Consider the following 20,297-nt stretch of genomic DNA (forward strand, 5'->3'; position numbering starts at 1 on the left):
CCAGCCGCCACCCCCGGCCCGCCCCCCTGGCTTCTGGGAGCCCCATCGCCGGGCGGTCAGGCACCCCCCGCGATCGGGCTCCCAGCCGCCACCCCCGGCCCGCCCCCCTGGCTTCTGGGAGCCCCATCGCCGGGGGTGCAGGCACGCCCCCCGATCGGGCTCCCAGCCGCCACCCCCGGACGGCCCCCCTGGCTTCTGGGAGCCCCATCGCGGGGGGGTCAGGCACCCCCCGCGATCGGGCTCCCAGCCGCCACACCCGGCCCGCCCCCCTGGCTTCTGGGAGCCCCATCGCCGGGCGGTCAGGCACCCCCCGCGATCGGGCTCCCAGCCGCCACCCCCGGCCCGCCCCCCTGGCTTCTGGGAGCCCCATCGCCGGGGGTGCAGGCACGCCCCCCGATCGGGCTCCCAGCCGCCACCCCCGGCCCGCCCCCCTGGCTTCTGGGAGCCCCATCGCCGGGGGTGCAGGCACCCCCCGCGATCGGGCTCCCAGCCGCCACCCCCGGCCCGCCCCCCTGGCTTCTGGGAGCCCCATCGCCGGGGGTGCAGGCACCCCCCGCGATCGGGCTCCCAGCCGCCACCCCCGGCCCGCCCCCCTGGCTTCTGGGAGCCCCATCGCCGGGGGTGCAGGCACCCCCCGCGATCGGGCTCCCAGCCGCCACCCCCGGCCCGCCCCCCTGGCTTCTGGGAGCCCCATCGCCGGGGGTGCAGGCACCCCCCGCGATCGGGCTCCCAGCCGCCACCCCCGGCCCGCCCCCCTGGCTTCTGGGAGCCCCATCGCCGGGGGTGCAGGCACCCCCCGCGATCGGGCTCCCAGCCGCCACCCCCGGCCCGCCCCCCTGGCTTCTGGGAGCCCCATCGCCGGGGGTGCAGGCACCCCCCGCGATCGGGCTCCCAGCCGCCACCCCCGGCCCGCCCCCCTGGCTTCTGGGAGCCCCATCGCCGGGGGTGCAGGCACCCCCCGCGATCGGGCTCCCAGCCGCCACCCCCGGCCCGCCCCCCTGGCTTCTGGGAGCCCCATCGCCGGGGGTGCAGGCACCCCCCGCGATCGGGCTCCCAGCCGCCACCCCCGGCCCGCCCCCCTGGCTTCTGGGAGCCCCATCGCCGGGGGTGCAGGCACCCCCCGCGATCGGGCTCCCAGCCGCCACCCCCGGCCCGCCCCCCTGGCTTCTGGGAGCCCCATCGCCGGGGGTGCAGGCACCCCCCGCGATCGGGCTCCCAGCCGCCACCCCCGGCCCGCCCCCCTGGCTTCTGGGAGCCCCATCGCCGGGGGTGCAGGCACCCCCCGCGATCGGGCTCCCAGCCGCCACCCCCGGCCCGCCCCCCTGGCTTCTGGGAGCCCCATCGCCGGGGGTGCAGGCACCCCCCGCGATCGGGCTCCCAGCCGCCACCCCCGGCCCGCCCCCCTGGCTTCTGGGAGCCCCATCGCCGGGGGTGCAGGCACCCCCCGCGATCGGGCTCCCAGCCGCCACCCCCGGCCCGCCCCCCTGGCTTCTGGGAGCCCCATCGCCGGGGGTGCAGGCACCCCCCGCGATCGGGCTCCCAGCCGCCACCCCCGGCCCGCCCCCCTGGCTTCTGGGAGCCCCATCGCCGGGGGTGCAGGCACCCCCCGCGATCGGGCTCCCAGCCGCCACCCCCGGCCCGCCCCCCTGGCTTCTGGGAGCCCCATCGCCGGGGGTGCAGGCACCCCCCGCGATCGGGCTCCCAGCCGCCACCCCCGGCCCGCCCCCCTGGCTTCTGGGAGCCCCATCGCCGGGGGTGCAGGCACCCCCCGCGATCGGGCTCCCAGCCGCCACCCCCGGCCCGCCCCCCTGGCTTCTGGGAGCCTTGTGGACCCCCAGCCTCTTTCTCATATTCTGAGTAATATCATCTCACCTTCGGAACATTTTCAACTCCTTCTCAGACGATTGTACACCCCCAGTGTGCACAACCTCAGAGGGAGTAACCCCCTCTCTATTAGGAGTCACATCAGCCTCTTCCCCCTGAATATTCAGAACAGTATCCCACCGTTGTTTCTACTTCCAGTGAAACTGATTGTCATATCCTCCTCTCCCAAGCAGAAGTTGGAAACTCTCTCACGGGGGGTGTACACCGTTGTGATATAGAAATGAACATCGTCCTCTCCCGGGTTTACATCAGGAGCAAGTCTGTTAATCATTAATATTAATAATTATATTGATATTAATAATAATTATTGATATTAATGATCACAATAAAGAGAGTAAAAATGAATACTGGTTTAAAAGGTTAACCATTTGTAATCATAATTATTAGTAATATCACTATTAATAATAATATTAGGATATTAGCAATTAATGTGACTTAACTCAATACCCAGTGATGCTGGGAATACAATAATGATTAGTATTAGGAACTAATAATATTATTTGATGACATGAATATTAATAATTAATTGAAAGCAGGCATTATCATGTATTGAAAATCATTATCCATAATTAATAATGCTATCTTATGAATTTTTAGTATCATTGATAATGATTAAAATCGATCATTGATGATTAATAATCATATTATTATTCCTCATTCCACAGGAAGTGTAAACCTACTTGTGATGCTGTTCTTAATAACCAGGGTCGGAAAGCAGGACTTTAGTTTTAATATCGCAGTAGGTGTACACTCACCACGTGACACTGATCCTAATATGAACGGGGGTAGAGTATCACATGACTCCAATTATAGCAATGGATGGATAGCTACGCGGTAATATTGCTCCTAATATTCCCGGAAGAAGCCTTTGCTATTAGTCCGAATATGGCACTGAGGGGACAGTTTCTCTGAGATATAGTTCCTAGTATAAGGAGTTGGAGAGTATGATAATAATTCACAGGCTGTGTGCTCCCGCCCAGTGATATTGTAATTACTATCCTGGGAGGGAGAGGATGATATTGCACTCTGTACAGCAGGAGGCGTACACCCAGTCTGGGATATTGTTGTTAATATCCATGGAGGGGACAGGCTGATATTACTCGCAATGTGGCACACGGTGGACATTCACTCTGTTTCATCCTTCTCAATATTCCAAGGCCGAGAGACAGATATTAATCTCAGTATCACAGACACTGGACAACCCCTTGTGATACTCTTCCAAATATCCAGATCAGGTTGCCAGCAGCCACCCCCGGACGGCCCCCCTGGCTTCTGGGAGCCCCATCGCGGGGGGGTCAGGCACCCCCCGCGATCGGGCTCCCAGCCGCCACCCCCGGCCCGCCCCCCTGGCTTCTGGGAGCCCCATCGCCGGGCGGTCAGGCACCCCCCGCGATCGGGCTCCCAGCCGCCACCCCCGGCCCGCCCCCCTGGCTTCTGGGAGCCCCATCGCCGGGGGTGCAGGCACCCCCCGCGATCGGGCTCCCAGCCGCCACCCCCGGCCCGCCCCCCTGGCTTCTGGGAGCCCCATCGCCGGGGGTGCAGGCACCCCCCGCGATCGGGCTCCCAGCCGCCACCCCCGGCCCGCCCCCTGGCTTCTGGGAGCCCCATCGCCGGGGGTGCAGGCACCCCCCGCGATCGGGCTCCCAGCCGCCACCCCCGGCCCGCCCCCCTGGCTTCTGGGAGCCCCATCGCCGGGGGTGCAGGCACCCCCCGCGATCGGGCTCCCAGCCGCCACCCCCGGCCCGCCCCCCTGGCTTCTGGGAGCCCCATCGCCGGGGGTGCAGGCACCCCCGGCGATCGGGCTCCCAGCCGCCAACCCCGGCCCGCCCCCCTGGCTTCTGGGAGCCCCATCGCCGGGGGTGCAGGCACCCCCCGCGATCGGGCTCCCAGCCGCCACCCCCGGCCCGCCCCCCTGGCTTCTGGGAGCCCCATCGCCGGGGGTGCAGGCACCCCCCGCGATCGGGCTCCCAGCCGCCACCCCCGGCCCGCCCCCCTGGCTTCTGGGAGCCCCATCGCCGGGGGTGCAGGCACCCCCCGCGATCGGGCTCCCAGCCGCCACCCCCGGCCCGCCCCCCTGGCTTCTGGGAGCCCCATCGCCGGGGGTGCAGGCACCCCCCGCGATCGGGCTCCCAGCCGCCACCCCCGGCCCGCCCCCCTGGCTTCTGGGAGCCCCATCGCCGGGGGTGCAGGCACCCCCCGCGATCGGGCTCCCAGCCGCCACCCCCGGCCCGCCCCCCTGGCTTCTGGGAGCCCCATCGCCGGGGGTGCAGGCACCCCCCGCGATCGGGCTCCCAGCCGCCACCCCCGGCCCGCCCCCCTGGCTTCTGGGAGCCTTGTGGACCCCCAGCCTCTTTCTCATATTCTGAGTAATATCATCTCACCTTCGGAACATTTTCAACTCCTTCTCAGACGATTGTACACCCCCAGTGTGCACAACCTCAGAGGGAGTAACCCCCTCTCTATTAGGAGTCACATCAGCCTCTTCCCCCTGAATATTCAGAACAGTATCCCACCGTTGTTTCTACTTCCAGTGAAACTGATTGTCATATCCTCCTCTCCCAAGCAGAAGTTGGAAACTCTCTCACGGGGGGTGTACACCGTTGTGATATAGAAATGAACATCGTCCTCTCCCGGGTTTACATCAGGAGCAAGTCTGTTAATCATTAATATTAATAATTATATTGATATTAATAATAATTATTGATATTAATGATCACAATAAAGAGAGTAAAAATGAATACTGGTTTAAAAGGTTAACCATTTGTAATCATAATTATTAGTAATATCACTATTAATAATAATATTAGGATATTAGCAATTAATGTGACTTAACTCAATACCCAGTGATGCTGGGAATACAATAATGATTAGTATTAGGAACTAATAATATTATTTGATGACATGAATATTAATAATTAATTGAAAGCAGGCATTATCATGTATTGAAAATCATTATCCATAATTAATAATGCTATCTTATGAATTTTTAGTATCATTGATAATGATTAAAATCGATCATTGATGATTAATAATCATATTATTATTCCTCATTCCACAGGAAGTGTAAACCTACTTGTGATGCTGTTCTTAATAACCAGGGTCGGAAAGCAGGACTTTAGTTTTAATATCGCAGTAGGTGTACACTCACCACGTGACACTGATCCTAATATGAACGGGGGTAGAGTATCACATGACTCCAATTATAGCAATGGATGGATAGCTACGCGGTAATATTGCTCCTAATATTCCCGGAAGAAGCCTTTGCTATTAGTCCGAATATGGCACTGAGGGGACAGTTTCTCTGAGATATAGTTCCTAGTATAAGGAGTTGGAGAGTATGATAATAATTCACAGGCTGTGTGCTCCCGCCCAGTGATATTGTAATTACTATCCTGGGAGGGAGAGGATGATATTGCACTCTGTACAGCAGGAGGCGTACACCCAGTCTGGGATATTGTTGTTAATATCCATGGAGGGGACAGGCTGATATTACTCGCAATGTGGCACACGGTGGACATTCACTCTGTTTCATCCTTCTCAATATTCCAAGGCCGAGAGACAGATATTAATCTCAGTATCACAGACACTGGACAACCCCTTGTGATACTCTTCCAAATATCCAGATCAGGTTGCCAGCAGCCACCCCCGGACGGCCCCCCTGGCTTCTGGGAGCCCCATCGCGGGGGGGTCAGGCACCCCCCGCGATCGGGCTCCCAGCCGCCACCCCCGGCCCGCCCCCCTGGCTTCTGGGAGCCCCATCGCCGGGCGGTCAGGCACCCCCCGCGATCGGGCTCCCAGCCGCCACCCCCGGCCCGCCCCCCTGGCTTCTGGGAGCCCCATCGCCGGGGGTGCAGGCACCCCCCGCGATCGGGCTCCCAGCCGCCACCCCCGGCCCGCCCCCCTGGCTTCTGGGAGCCCCATCGCCGGGGGTGCAGGCACCCCCGCGATCGGGCTCCCAGCCGCCACCCCCGGCCCGCCCCCCTGGCTTCTGGGAGCCCCATCGCCGGGGGTGCAGGCACCCCCCGCGATCGGGCTCCCAGCCGCCACCCCCGGCCCGCCCCCCTGGCTTCTGGGAGCCCCATCGCCGGGGGTGCAGGCACCCCCCGCGATCGGGCTCCCAGCCGCCACCCCCGGCCCGCCCCCCTGGCTTCTGGGAGCCCCATCGCCGGGGGTGCAGGCACCCCCGGCGATCGGGCTCCCAGCCGCCAACCCCGGCCCGCCCCCCTGGCTTCTGGGAGCCCCATCGCCGGGGGTGCAGGCACCCCCCGCGATCGGGCTCCCAGCCGCCACCCCCGGCCCGCCCCCCTGGCTTCTGGGAGCCCCATCGCCGGGGGTGCAGGCACCCCCCGCGATCGGGCTCCCAGCCGCCACCCCCGGCCCGCCCCCCTGGCTTCTGGGAGCCCCATCGCCGGGGGTGCAGGCACCCCCCGCGATCGGGCTCCCAGCCGCCACCCCCGGCCCGCCCCCCTGGCTTCTGGGAGCCACATCGCCGGGGGTGCAGGCACCCCCCGCGATCGGGCTCCCAGCCGCCACCCCCGGCCCGCCCCCCTGGCTTCTGGGAGCCCCATCGCCGGGGGTGCAGGCACCCCCCCCGATCGGGCTCCCAGCCGCCACCCCCGGCCCGCCCCCCTGGCTTCTGGGAGCCCCATCGCCGGGGGTGCAGGCACCCCCCGCGATCGGGCTCCCAGCCGCCACCCCCGGCCCGCCCCCCTGGCTTCTGGGAGCCCCATCGCCGGGGGTGCAGGCACCCCCCGCGATCGGGCTCCCAGCCGCCACCCCCGGCCCGCCCCCTGGCTTCTGGGAGCCCCATCGCCGGGGGTGCAGGCACCCCCCGCGATCGGGCTCCCAGCCGCCACCCCCGGCCCGCCCCCCTGGCTTCTGGGAGCCACATCGCCGGGGGTGCAGGCACCCCCCGCGATCGGGCTCCCAGCCGCCACCCCCGGCCCGCCCCCTGGCTTCTGGGAGCCCCATCGCCGGGGGTGCAGGCACCCCCCGCGATCGGGCTCCCAGCCGCCACCCCCGGCCCGCCCCCCTGGCTTCTGGGAGCCCCATCGCCGGGGGTGCAGGCACCCCCCGCGATCGGGCTCCCAGCCGCCACCCCCGGCCCGCCCCCCTGGCTTCTGGGAGCCCCATCGCCGGGGGTGCAGGCACCCACCGCGATCGGGCTCCCAGCCGCCACCCCCGGCCCGCCCCCCTGGCTTCTGGGAGCCCCATCGCCGGGGGTGCAGGCACCCCCCGCGATCGGGCTCCCAGCCGCCACCCCCGGCCCGCCCCCCTGGCTTCTGGGAGCCCCATCGCCGCGGGGTCAGGCACGCCCCCCGATCGGGCTCCCAGCCGCCACCCCCGGCCCGCCCCCCTGGCTTCTGGGAGCCCCATCGCCGGGGGTGCAGGCACGCCCCCCGATCGGGCTCCTAGCCGCCACCCCCGGCCCGCCCCCCTGGCTTCTGGGAGCCCCATCGCCGGGGGTGCAGGCACCCCCCGCGATCGGGCTCCCAGCCGCCACCCCCTGCCCGCCCCCCTGGCTTCTGGGAGCCTTGTGGACCCCCAGCCTCTTTCTCATATTCTGAGTAATATCATCTCACCTTCGGAACATTTTCAACTCCTTCTCAGACGATTGTACACCCCCAGTGTGCACAACCTCAGAGGGAGTAACCCCCTCTCTATTAGGAGTCACATCAGCCTCTTCCTCCCTGAATATTCAGAACAGTATCCCACCGTTGTTTCTACTTCCAGTGAAACTGATTGTCATATCCTCCTCTCCCAAGCAGAAGTTGGAAACTCTCTCACGGGGGGTGTACACCGTTGTGATATAGAAATGAACATCGTCCTCTCCCGGGTTTACATCAGGAGCAAGTCTGTTAATCATTAATATTAATAATTATATTAATATTAATAATAATTATTGATATTAATGATCACAATAAAGAGAGTAAAAATGAATACTGGTTTAAAAGGTTAACCATTTGTAATCATAATTATTAGTAATATCACTATTAATAATAATATTAGGATATTAGCAATTAATGTGACTTAACTCAATACCCAGTGATGCTGGGAATACAATAATGATTAGTATTAGGAACTAATAATATTATTTGATGACATGAATATTAATAATTAATTGAAAGCAGGCATTATCATGTATTGAAAATCATTATCCATAATTAATAATGGTATCTTATGAATTTTTAGTATCATTGATAATGATTAAAATCGATCATTGATGATTAATAATCATATTATTATTCCTCATTCCACAGGAAGTGTAAACCTACTTGTGATGCTGTTCTTAATAACCAGGGTCGGAAAGCAGGACTTTAGTTTTAATATCGCAGTAGGTGTACACTCACCACGTGACACTGATCCTAATATGAACGGGGGTAGAGTATCACATGACTCCAATTATAGCAATGGATGGATAGCTACGCGGTAATATTGCTCCTAATATTCCCGGAAGAAGCCTTTGCTATTAGTCCGAATATGGCACTGAGGGGACAGTTTCTCTGAGATATAGTTCCTAGTATAAGGAGTTGGAGAGTATGATAATAATTCACAGGCTGTGTGCTCCCGCCCAGTGATATTGTAATTACTATCCTGGGAGGGAGAGGATGATATTGCACTCTGTACAGCAGGAGGCGTACACCCAGTCTGGGATATTGTTGTTAATATCCATGGAGGGGACAGGCTGATATTACTCGCAATGTGGCACACGGTGGACATTCACTCTGTTTCATCCTTCTCAATATTCCAAGGCCGAGAGACAGATATTAATCTCAGTATCACAGACACTGGACAACCCCTTGTGATACTCTTCCAAATATCCAGATCAGGTTGCCAGCAGCCACCCCCGGACGGCCCCCCTGGCTTCTGGGAGCCCCATCGCGGGGGGGTCAGGCACCCCCCGCGATCGGGCTCCCAGCCGCCACCCCCGGCCCGCCCCCCTGGCTTCTGGGAGCCCCATCGCCGGGCGGTCAGGCACCCCCCGCGATCGGGCTCCCAGCCGCCACCCCCGGCCCGCCCCCCTGGCTTCTGGGAGCCCCATCGCCGAGGGGTCAGGCACGCCCCCCGATCGGGCTCCCAGCCGCCAACCCCGGCCCGCCCCCCTGGCTTCTGGGAGCCCCATCGCCGGGGGTGCAGGCACCCCCCGCGATCGGGCTCCCAGCCGCCACCCCCGGCCCGCCCCCCTGGCTTCTGGGAGCCCCATCGCCGGGGGTGCAGGCACCCCCCGCGATCGGGCTCCCAGCCGCCACCCCCGGCCCGCCCCCCTGGCTTCTGGGAGCCCCATCGCCGGGGGTGCAGGCACCCCCCGCGATCGGGCTCCCAGCCGCCACCCCCGGCCCGCCCCCCTGGCTTCTGGGAGCCCCATCGCCGGGGGTGCAGGCACCCCCCGCGATCGGGCTCCCAGCCGCCACCCCCGGCCCGCCCCCCTGGCTTCTGGGAGCCCCATCGCCGGGGGTGCAGGCACCCCCCGCGATCGGGCTCCCAGCCGCCACCCCCGGCCCGCCCCCCTGGCTTCTGGGAGCCCCATCGCCGGGGGTGCAGGCACCCCCCGCGATCGGGCTCCCAGCCGCCACCCCCGGCCCGCCCCCCTGGCTTCTGGGAGCCCCATCGCCGGGGGTGCAGGCACCCCCCGCGATCGGGCTCCCAGCCGCCACCCCCGGCCGGCCCCCCTGGCTTCTGGGAGCCCCATCGCCGGGGGTGCAGGCACCCCCCGCGATCGGGCTCCCAGCCGCCACCCCCGGCCCGCCCCCCTGGCTTCTGGGAGCCCCATCGCCGGGGGTGCAGGCACCCCCGGCGATCGGGCTCCCAGCCGCCACCCCCGGCCCGCCCCCCTGGCTTCTGGGAGCCCCATCGCCGGGGGTGCAGGCACCCCCCGCGATCGGGCTCCCAGCCGCCACCCCCGGCCCGCCCCCCTGGCTTCTGGGAGCCTTGTGGACCCCCAGCCTCTTTCTCATATTCTGAGTAATATCATCTCACCTTCGGAACATTTTCAACTCCTTCTCAGACGATTGTACACCCCCAGTGTGCACAACCTCAGAGGGAGTAACCCCCTCTCTATTAGGAGTCACATCAGCCTCTTCCCCCTGAATATTCAGAACAGTATCCCACCGTTGTTTCTACTTCCAGTGAAACTGATTGTCATATCCTCCTCTCCCAAGCAGAAGTTGGAAACTCTCTCACGGGGGGTGTACACCGTTGTGATATAGAAATGAACATCGTCCTCTCCCGGGTTTACATCAGGAGCAAGTCTGTTAATCATTAATATTAATAATTATATTGATATTAATAATAATTATTGATATTAATGATCACAATAAAGAGAGTAAAAATGAATACTGGTTTAAAAGGTTAACCATTTGTAATCATAATTATTAGTAATATCACTATTAATAATAATATTAGGATATTAGCAATTAATGTGACTTAACTCAATACCCAGTGATGCTGGGAATACAATAATGATTAGTATTAGGAACTAATAATATTATTTGATGACATGAATATTAATAATTAATTGAAAGCAGGCATTATCATGTATTGAAAATCATTATCCATAATTAATAATGGTATCTTATGAATTTTTAGTATCATTGATAATGATTAAAATCGATCATTGATGATTAATAATCATATTATTATTCCTCATTCCACAGGAAGTGTAAACCTACTTGTGATGCTGTTCTTAATAACCAGGGTCGGAAAGCAGGACTTTAGTTTTAATATCGCAGTAGGTGTACACTCACCACGTGACACTGATCCTAATATGAACGGGGGTAGAGTATCACATGACTCCAATTATAGCAATGGATGGATAGCTACGCGGTAATATTGCTCCTAATATTCCCGGAAGAAGCCTTTGCTATTAGTCCGAATATGGCACTGAGGGGACAGTTTCTCTGAGATATAGTTCCTAGTATAAGGAGTTGGAGAGTATGATAATAATTCACAGGCTGTGTGCTCCCGCCCAGTGATATTGTAATTACTATCCTGGGAGGGAGAGGATGATATTGCACTCTGTACAGCAGGAGGCGTACACCCAGTCTGGGATATTGTTGTTAATATCCATGGAGGGGACAGGCTGATATTACTCGCAATGTGGCACACGGTGGACATTCACTCTGTTTCATCCTTCTCAATATTCCAAGGCCGAGAGACAGATATTAATCTCAGTATCACAGACACTGGACAACCCCTTGTGATACTCTTCCAAATATCCAGATCAGGTTGCCAGCAGCCACCCCCGGACGGCCCCCCTGGCTTCTGGGAGCCCCATCGCGGGGGGGTCAGGCACCCCCCACGATCGGGCTCCCAGCCGCCACCCCCGGCCCGCCCCCCTGGCTTCTGGGAGCCCCATCGCCGGGCGGTCAGGCACCCCCCGCGATCGGGCTCCCAGCCGCCACCCCCGGCCCGCCCCCCTGGCTTCTGGGAGCCCCATCGCCGGGGGTGCAGGCACGCCCCCCGATCAGGCTCCCAGCCGCCACCCCCGGCCCGCCCCCCTGGCTTCTGGGAGCCCCATCGCCGGGGGTGCAGGCACCCCCCGCGATCGGGCTCCCAGCCGCCACCCCCGGCCCGCCCCCCTGGCTTCTGGGAGCCCCATCGCCGGGGGTGCAGGCACCCCCCGCGATCGGGCTCCCAGCCGCCACCCCCGGCCCGCCCCCCTGGCTTCTGGGAGCCCCATCGCCGTGGGGTCAGGCACGCCCCCCGATCGGGCTCCCAGCCGCCACCCCCGGCCCGCCCCCCTGGCTTCTGGGAGCCCCATCGCCGGGGGTGCAGGCACCCCCCGCGATCGGGCTCCCAGCCGCCACCCCCGGCCCGCCCCCCTGGCTTCTGGGAGCCCCATCGCCGGGGGTGCAGGCACCCCCCGCGATCGGGCTCCCAGCCGCCACCCCCGGCCCGCCCCCCTGGCTTCTGGGAGCCCCATCGCCGGGGGGTCAGGCACGCCCCCCGATCGGGCTCCCAGCCGCCACCCCCGGCCCGCCCCCCTGGCTTCTGGGAGCCCCATCGCCGGGGGTGCAGGCACCCCCCGCGATCGGGCTCCCAGCCGCCACCCCCGGCCCGCCCCCCTGGCTTCTGGGAGCCCCATCGCCGGGGGTGCAGGCACCCCCCGCGATCGGGCTCCCAGCCGCCACCCCCGGCCCGCCCCCCTGGCTTCTGGGAGCCCCATCGCCGGGGGTGCAGGCACCCCCCGCGATCGGGCTCCCAGCCGCCACCCCCGGCCCGCCCCCCTGGCTTCTGGGAGCCCCATCGCCGGGGGTGCAGGCACCCCCCGCGATCGGGCTCCCAGCCGCCACCCCCGGCCCGCCCCCCTGGCTTCTGGGAGCCCCATCGCCGGGGGTGCAGGCACCCCCCGCGATCGGGCTCCCAGCCGCCACCCCCGGCCCGCCCCCCTGGCTTCTGGGAGCCCCATCGCCGGGGGTGCAGGCACCCCCCGCGATCGGGCTCCCAGCCGCCACCCCCGGCCCGCCCCCCTGGCTTCTGGGAGCCCCATCGCCGGGGGTGCAGGCACCCCCCGCGATCGGGCTCCCAGCCGCCACCCCCGGCCCGCCCCCCTGGCTTCTGGGAGCCCCATCGCCGGGGGTGCAGGCACCCCCCGCGATCGGGCTCCCAGCCGCCACCCCCGGCCCGCCCCCTGGCTTCTGGGAGCCCCATCGCCGGGGGTGCAGGCACCCCCCGCGATCGGGCTCCCAGCCGCCACCCCCGGCCCGCCCCCCTGGCTTCTGGGAGCCCCATCGCCGGGGGTGCAGGCACCCCCCGCGATCGGGCTCCCAGCCGCCACCCCCGGCCCGCCCCCCTGGCTTCTGGGAGCCCCATCGCCGGGGGTGCAGGCACCCCCCGCGATCGGGCTCCCAGCCGCCACCCCCGGCCCGCCCCCCTGGCTTCTGGGAGCCCCATCGCCGGGGGTGCAGGCACCCCCCGCGATCGGGCTCCCAGCCGCCACCCCCGGCCCGCCCCCCTGGCTTCTGGGAGCCCCATCGCCGGGGGTGCAGGCACCCCCCGCGATCGGGCTCCCAGCCGCCACCCCCGGCCCGCCCCCCTGGCTTCTGGGAGCCCCATCGCCGGGGGTGCAGGCACCCCCCGCGATCGGGCTCCCAGCCGCCACCCCCGGCCGGCCCCCCTGGCTTCTGGGAGCCCCATCGCCGGGGGTGCAGGCACCCCCCGCGATCGGGCTCCCAGCCGCCACCCCCGGCCCGCCCCCCTGGCTTCTGGGAGCCCCATCGCCGGGGGTGCAGGCACCCCCGGCGATCGGGCTCCCAGCCGCCACCCCCGGCCCGCCCCCCTGGCTTCTGGGAGCCTTGTGGACCCCCAGCCTCTTTCTCATATTCTGAGTAATATCATCTCACCTTCGGAACATTTTCAACTCCTTCTCAGACGATTGTACACCCCCAGTGTGCACAACCTCAGAGGGAGTAACCCCCTCTCTATTAGGAGTCACATCAGCCTCTTCCCCCTGAATATTCAGAACAGTATCCCACCGTTGTTTCTACTTCCAGTGAAACTGATTGTCATATCCTCCTTTCCCAAGCAGAAGTTGGAAACTCTCTCACGGGGGGTGTACACCGTTGTGATATAGAAATGAACATCGTCCTCTCCCGGGTTTACATCAGGAGCAAGTCTGTTAATCATTAATATTAATAATTATATTGATATTAATAATAATTATTGATATTAATGATCACAATAAAGAGAGTAAAAATGAATACTGGTTTAAAAGGTTAACCATTTGTAATCATAATTATTAGTAATATCACTATTAATAATAATATTAGGATATTAGCAATTAATGTGACTTAACTCAATACCCAGTGATGCTGGGAATACAATAATGATTAGTATTAGGAACTAATAATATTATTTGATGACATGAATATTAATAATTAATTGAAAGCAGGCATTATCATGTATTGAAAATCATTATCCATAATTAATAATGGTATCTTATGAATTTTTAGTATCATTGATAATGATTAAAATCGATCATTGATGATTAATAATCATATTATTATTCCTCATTCCACAGGAAGTGTAAACCTACTTGTGATGCTGTTCTTAATAACCAGGGTCGGAAAGCAGGACTTTAGTTTTAATATCGCAGTAGGTGTACACTCACCACGTGACACTGATCCTAATATGAACGGGGGTAGAGTATCACATGACTCCAATTATAGCAATGGATGGATAGCTACGCGGTAATATTGCTCCTAATATTCCCGGAAGAAGCCTTTGCTATTAGTCCGAATATGGCACTGAGGGGACAGTTTCTCTGAGATATAGTTCCTAGTATAAGGAGTTGGAGAGTATGATAATAATTCACAGGCTGTGTGCTCCCGCCCAGTGATATTGTAATTACTATCCTGGGAGGGAGAGGATGATATTGCACTCTGTACAGCAGGAGGCGTACACCCAGTCTGGGATATTGTTGTTAATATCCATGGAGGGGACAGGCTGATATTACTCGCAATGTGGCACACGGTGGACATTCACTCTGTTTCATCCTTCTCAATATTCCAAGGCCGAGAGACAGATATTAATCTCAGTATCACAGACACTGGACAACCCCTTGTGATACTCTTCCAAATATCCAGATCAGGTTGCCAGCAGCCACCCCCGGACGGCCCCCCTGGCTTCTGGGAGCCCCATCGCGGGGGGGTCAGGCACCCCCCACGATCGGGCTCCCAGCCGCCACCCCCGGCCCGCCCCCCTGGCTTCTGGGAGCCCCATCGCCGGGCGGTCAGGCACCCCCCGCGATCGGGCTCCCAGCCGCCACCCCCGGCCCGCCCCCCTGGCTTCTGGGAGCCCCATCGCCGGGGGTGCAGGCACGCCCCCCGATCAGGCTCCCAGCCGCCACCCCCGGCCCGCCCCCCTGGCTTCTGGGAGCCCCATCGCCGGGGGTGCAGGCACCCCCCGCGATCGGGCTCCCAGCCGCCACCCCCGGCCCGCCCCCCTGACTTCTGGGAGCCCCATCGCCGGGGGTGCAGGCACCCCCCGCGATCGGGCTCCCAGCCGCCACCCCCGGCCCGCCCCCTGGCTTCTGGGAGCCCCATCGCCGTGGGGTCAGGCACGCCCCCCGATCGGGCTCCCAGCCGCCACCCCCGGCCCGCCCCCCTGGCTTCTGGGAGCCCCATCGCCGGGGGTGCAGGCACCCCCCGCGATCGGGCTCCCAGCCGCCACCCCCGGCCCGCCCCCCTGGCTTCTGGGAGCCCCATCGCCGGGGGTGCAGGCACCCCCCGCGATCGGGCTCCCAGCCGCCACCCCCGGCCCGCCCCCCTGGCTTCTGGGAGCCCCATCGCCGGGGGGTCAGGCACGCCCCCCGATCGGGCTCCCAGCCGCCACCCCCGGCCCGCCCCCCTGGCTTCTGGGAGCCCCATCGCCGGGGGTGCAGGCACCCCCCGCGATCGGGCTCCCAGCCGCCACCCCCGGCCCGCCCCCCTGGCTTCTGGGAGCCCCATCGCCGGGGGTGCAGGCACCCCCCGCGATCGGGCTCCCAGCCGCCACCCCCGGCCCGCCCCCCTGGCTTCTGGGAGCCCCATCGCCGGGGGTGCAGGCACCCCCCGCGATCGGGCTCCCAGCCGCCACCCCCGGCCCGCCCCCCTGGCTTCTGGGAGCCCCATCGCCGGGGGTGCAGGCACCCCCCGCGATCGGGCTCCCAGCCGCCACCCCCGGCCCGCCCCCTGGCTTCTGGGAGCCCCATCGCCGGGGGTGCAGGCACCCCCCGCGATCGGGCTCCCAGCCGCCACCCCCGGCCCGCCCCCCTGGCTTCTGGGAGCCCCATCGCCGGGGGTGCAGGCACCCCCCGCGATCGGGCTCCCAGCCGCCACCCCCGGCCCGCCCCCCTGGCTTCTGGGAGCCCCATCGCCGGGGGTGCAGGCACCCCCCGCGATCGGGCTCCCAGCCGCCACCCCCGGCCCGCCCCCCTGGCTTCTGGGAGCCCCATCGCCGGGGGTGCAGGCACCCCCCGCGATCGGGCTCCCAGCCGCCACCCCCGGCCCGCCCCCCTGGCTTCTGGGAGCCCCATCGCCGGGGGTGCAGGCACCCCCCGCGATCGGGCTCCCAGCCGCCACCCCCGGCCCGCCCCCCTGGCTTCTGGGAGCCCCATCGCCGGGGGTGCAGGCACCCCCCGCGATCGGGCTCCCAGCCGCCACCCCCGGCCCGCCCCCCTGGCTTCTGGGAGCCCCATCGCCGGGGGTGCAGGCACCCCCCGCGATCGGGCTCCCAGCCGCCACCCCCGGCCCGCCCCCCTGGCTTCTGGGAGCCCCATCGCCGGGGGTGCAGGCACCCCCCGCGATCGGGCTCCCAGCCGCCACCCCCGGCCCGCCCCCCTGGCTTCTGGGAGCCCCATCGCCGGGGGTGCAGGCACCCCCCGCGATCGGGCTCCCAGCCGCCACCCCCGGCCCGCCCCCCTGGCTTCTGGGAGCCCCATCGCCGGGGGTGCAGGCACCCCCCGCGATCGGGCTCCCAGCCGCCACCCCCGGCCCGCCCCCCTGGCTTCTGGGAGCCCCATCGCCGGGGGTGCAGGCACCCCCCGCGATCGGGCTCCCAGCCGCCACCCCCGGCCCGCCCCCCTGGCTTCTGGGAGCCCCATCGCCGGGGGTGCAGGCACCCCCCGCGATCGGGCTCCCAGCCGCCACCCCCGGCCCGCCCCCCTGGCTTCTGGGAGCCCCATCGCCGGGGGTGCAGGCACCCCCCGCGATCGGGCTCCCAGCCGCCACCCCCGGCCCGCCCCCCTGGCTTCTGGGAGCCTTGTGGACCCCCAGCCTCTTTCTCATATTCTGAGTAATATCATCTCACCTTCGGAACATTTTCAACTCCTTCTCAGACGATTGTACACCCCCAGTGTGCACAACCTCAGAGGGAGTAACCCCCTCTCTATTAGGAGTCACATCAGCCTCTTCCCCCTGAATATTCAGAACAGTATCCCACCGTTGTTTCTACTTCCAGTGAAACTGATTGTCATATCCTCCTCTCCCAAGCAGAAGTTGGAAACTCTCTCACGGGGGGTGTACACCGTTGTGATATAGAAATGAACATCGTCCTCTCCCGGGTTTACATCAGGAGCAAGTCTGTTAATCATTAATATTAATAATTATATTGATATTAATAATAATTATTGATATTAATGATCACAATAAAGAGAGTAAAAATGAATACTGGTTTAAAAGGTTAACCATTTGTAATCATAATTATTAGTAATATCACTATTAATAATAATATTAGGATATTAGCAATTAATGTGACTTAACTCAATACCCAGTGATGCTGGGAATACAATAATGATTAGTATTAGGAACTAATAATATTATTTGATGACATGAATATTAATAATTAATTGAAAGCAGGCATTATCATGTATTGAAAATCATTATCCATAATTAATAATGCTATCTTATGAATTTTTAGTATCATTGATAATGATTAAAATCGATCATTGATGATTAATAATCATATTATTATTCCTCATTCCACAGGAAGTGTAAACCTACTTGTGATGCTGTTCTTAATAACCAGGGTCGGAAAGCAGGACTTTAGTTTTAATATCGCAGTAGGTGTACACTCACCACGTGACACTGATCCTAATATGAACGGGGGTAGAGTATCACATGACTCCAATTATAGCAATGGATGGATAGCTACGCGGTAATATTGCTCCTAATATTCCCGGAAGAAGCCTTTGCTATTAGTCCGAATATGGCACTGAGGGGACAGTTTCTCTGAGATATAGTTCCTAGTATAAGGAGTTGGAGAGTATGATAATAATTCACAGGCTGTGTGCTCCCGCCCAGTGATATTGTAATTACTATCCTGGGAGGGAGAGGATGATATTGCACTCTGTACAGCAGGAGGCGTACACCCAGTCTGGGATATTGTTGTTAATATCCATGGAGGGGACAGGCTGATATTACTCGCAATGTGGCACACGGTGGACATTCACTCTGTTTCATCCTTCTCAATATTCCAAGGCCGAGAGACAGATATTAATCTCAGTATCACAGACACTGGACAACCCCTTGTGATACTCTTCCAAATATCCAGATCAGGTTGCCAGCAGCCACCCCCGGACGGCCCCCCTGGCTTCTGGGAGCCCCATCGCGGGGGGGTCAGGCACCCCCCGCGATCGGGCTCCCAGCCGCCACCCCCGGCCCGCCCCCCTGGCTTCTGGGAGCCCCATCGCCGGGCGGTCAGGCACCCCCCGCGATCGGGCTCCCAGCCGCCACCCCCGGCCCGCCCCCCTGGCTTCTGGGAGCCCCATCGCCGGGGGTGCAGGCACCCCCCGCGATCGGGCTCCCAGCCGCCACCCCCGGCCCGCCCCCCTGGCTTCTGGGAGCCCCATCGCCGGGGGTGCAGGCACCCCCCGCGATCGGGCTCCCAGCCGCCACCCCCGGCCCGCCCCCCTGGCTTCTGGGAGCCCCATCGCCGGGGGTGCAGGCACCCCCCGCGATCGGGCTCCCAGCCGCCACCCCCGGCCCGCCCCCCTGGCTTCTGGGAGCCCCATCGCCGGGGGTGCAGGCACCCCCCGCGATCGGGCTCCCAGCCGCCACCCCCGGCCCGCCCCCCTGGCTTCTGGGAGCCCCATCGCCGGGGGTGCAGGCACCCCCGGCGATCGGGCTCCCAGCCGCCACCCCCGGCCCGCCCCCCTGGCTTCTGGGAGCCCCATCGCCGGGGGTGCAGGCACCCCCCGCGATCGGGCTCCCAGCCGCCACCCCCGGCCCGCCCCCCTGGCTTCTGGGAGCCCCATCGCCGGGGGTGCAGGCACCCCCCGCGATCGGGCTCCCAGCCGCCACCCCCGGCCCGCCCCCTGGCTTCTGGGAGCCCCATCGCCGGGGGTGCAGGCACCCCCCGCGATCGGGCTCCCAGCCGCCACCCCCGGCCCGCCCCCCTGGCTTCTGGGAGCCCCATCGCCGGGGGTGCAGGCACCCCCCGCGATCGGGCTCCCAGCCGCCACCCCCGGCCCGCCCCCCTGGCTTCTGGGAGCCCCATCGCCGGGGGTGCAGGCACCCCCCCCGATCGGGCTCCCAGCCGCCACCCCCGGCCCGCCCCCCTGGCTTCTGGGAGCCCCATCGCCGGGGGTGCAGGCACCCCCCGCGATCGGGCTCCCAGCCGCCACCCCCGGCCCGCCCCCCTGGCTTCTGGGAGCCCCATCGCCGGGGGTGCAGGCACCCCCCGCGATCGGGCTCCCAGCCGCCACCCCCGGCCCGCCCCCTGGCTTCTGGGAGCCCCATCGCCGGGGGTGCAGGCACCCCCCGCGATCGGGCTCCCAGCCGCCACCCCCGGCCCGCCCCCCTGGCTTCTGGGAGCCCCATCGCCGGGGGTGCAGGCACCCCCCGCGATCGGGCTCCCAGCCGCCACCCCCGGCCCGCCCCCCTGGCTTCTGGGAGCCCCATCGCCGGGGGTGCAGGCACCCCCCGCGATCGGGCTCCCAGCCGTCACCCCCGGCCCGCCCCCCTGGCTTCTGGGAGCCCCATCGCCGGGGGTGCAGGCACCCCCCGCGATCGGGCTCCCAGCCGCCACCCCCGGCCCGCCCCCCTGGCTTCTGGGAGCCCCATCGCCGGGGGTGCAGGCACCCCCCGCGATCGGGCTCCCAGCCGCCACCCCCGGCCCGCCCCCCTGGCTTCTGGGAGCCCCATCGCCGGGGGTGCAGGCACCCCCCGCGATCGGGCTCCCAGCCGCCACCCCCGGCCCGCCCCCCTGGCTTCTGGGAGCCCCATCGCCGGGGGTGCAGGCACCCCCCGCGATCGGGCTCCCAGCCGCCACCCCCGGCCCGCCCCCCTGGCTTCTGGGAGCCCCATCGCCGCGGGGTCAGGCACGCCCCCCGATCGGGCTCCCAGCCGCCAACCCCGGCCCGCCCCCCTGGCTTCTGGGAGCCCCATCGCCGGGGGTGCAGGCACGCCCCCCGATCGGGCTCCTAGCCGCCACCCCCGGCCCGCCCCCCTGGCTTCTGGGAGCCCCATCGCCGGGGGTGCAGGCACCCCCCGCGATCGGGCTCCCAGCCGCCACCCCCTGCCCGCCCCCCTGGCTTCTGGGAGCCTTGTGGACCCCCAGCCTCTTTCTCATATTCTGAGTAATATCATCTCACCTTCGGAACATTTTCAACTCCTTCTCAGACGATTGTACACCCCCAGTGTGCACAACCTCAGAGGGAGTAACCCCCTCTCTATTAGGAGTCACATCAGCCTCTTCCTCCCTGAATATTCAGAACAGTATCCCACCGTTGTTTCTACTTCCAGTGAAACTGATTGTCATATCCTCCTCTCCCAAGCAGAAGTTGGAAACTCTCTCACGGGGGGTGTACACCGTTGTGATATAGAAATGAACATCGTCCTCTCCCGGGTTTACATCAGGAGCAAGTCTGTTAATCATTAATATTAATAATTATATTAATATTAATAATAATTATTGATATTAATGATCACAATAAA

The sequence above is a fragment of the Macaca mulatta genome, chromosome 7, assembly GCF_049350105.2.
Source record: "Macaca mulatta isolate MMU2019108-1 chromosome 7, T2T-MMU8v2.0, whole genome shotgun sequence".
Classification (NCBI taxonomy): Eukaryota; Metazoa; Chordata; class Mammalia; order Primates; family Cercopithecidae; genus Macaca; species Macaca mulatta.